A 1,321-nucleotide genomic window follows, 5' to 3' on the forward strand; every position below is an offset into this window, starting at 1 on the left:
CCGCACCTCAAGTTTTTCAAAGAAATTAAGTTGTCACCGCGTAACTATGTACATATATATTTACGCCAAAAGAAAAACCATGTTTTGCTTATCTGCTTATTTTTTGAATTATTAGTCGTAGTGGTTTGCACATTTAAAGGGCATACTCCATTGTCTCCGATTGCTCCCATACCTTAGCATTTATCGAATATTCCACTGTTGGCAGAATTCAGTTATTTCTAAACCGTAATCCTTTTCTACGCCGAACTCATTAGACACCAACCCTTCCTTCAACCTTTTCCGAATCCAACAATATGCAACTTTACTTAAATTTTGCCGTTGGCAAGGCGCTTTTTGTGGGTTGCCCTGACTTCAGCTGCATATCTCGACTAGGGATGCAAACGATGCATCGATGTTTCTGAAACATCGATAACATCGGCCAAAAAACCGATGTTTACCATCGATATTTGAAAATTACTCAACATCGTAAAATTGGCGATATATCGATGTCAATTTTAACGATGTTTTAAATATCGACTTTAGTTTCGGTTCAAAATTGCCATTGCGTTCACATCTTTATATTATATTCTTTGGGCTCTGTCACACGGTCAGTATTTATTGACGTGATCCAAGTATCGCGATATATATTGACGGTGTAGTATGCAGTATTGATGGATCGTGATCCATCGCAAAATTTCAAAAAATTTTTAAATCTGGATCGCGGATCGCAATACCGTCAATAAATATTGAACGTGTAGCACTTTCAAAACGCGATCCATACATTTCTTCAGTACATCTTTTACTCTCATAATGTAAACATCGGCTCTGCCTTCACTCTCGGGGCTTAAAATCTTTCAAAACAAATTGAACAAATCTTAAAATATTTGTGCATTTATTATTTATGCATTATGTGTAAATTATACGTACAAAATAAAAATATTTTTTTGCAAATACTGACGCGATAAATATTGAACATGTAGCATTCGTGCGCGATCCATCAATCCATCAATATGGATCGCGATCCAAATATCGTGATAATTACTGACCGTGGGACAGAGCCCTTTGGGTAAGTGTATTATGGGTGATGGCAGCCCTGCACTTAATAAAAGCAATTGGCAATGTTGAACATAGGCGATTTCCATGACGATCACTGTATTTCAGGATTTGCAGGTTTTACAGGTAAAGCGGTTTTCGCCATTAATAAACCTTATGGAAGGTGGCGTACGTTAACCGCTTCCTGTAAAAACCTGCAAATCATGAAGTACCTGCAACATACTTATTAAAAAGAGAAACATCGGAATATATCGATGTATCGATAGTTTTAGGGCGATTTTTTTCGGCA

At 37.0% G+C, this 1,321-nt stretch overlaps 1 protein-coding gene across 1 annotated transcript in view; it reads right to left on the bottom strand.

The window, feature by feature from the left end:
- Positions 1 to 1,321, bottom strand: part of LOC118738032 (F-actin-monooxygenase Mical) — a gene marked incomplete in the record, with an annotated part of 215,264 nt that overhangs the window by 149,884 nt on the left and 64,059 nt on the right.

The sequence above is a fragment of the Rhagoletis pomonella genome, unplaced genomic scaffold (assembly GCF_013731165.1).
Source record: "Rhagoletis pomonella isolate Grant_MI unplaced genomic scaffold, Rhpom_1.0 Rhpom_scaffold_00004, whole genome shotgun sequence".
NCBI classification, from domain to species: Eukaryota; Metazoa; Arthropoda; class Insecta; order Diptera; family Tephritidae; genus Rhagoletis; species Rhagoletis pomonella.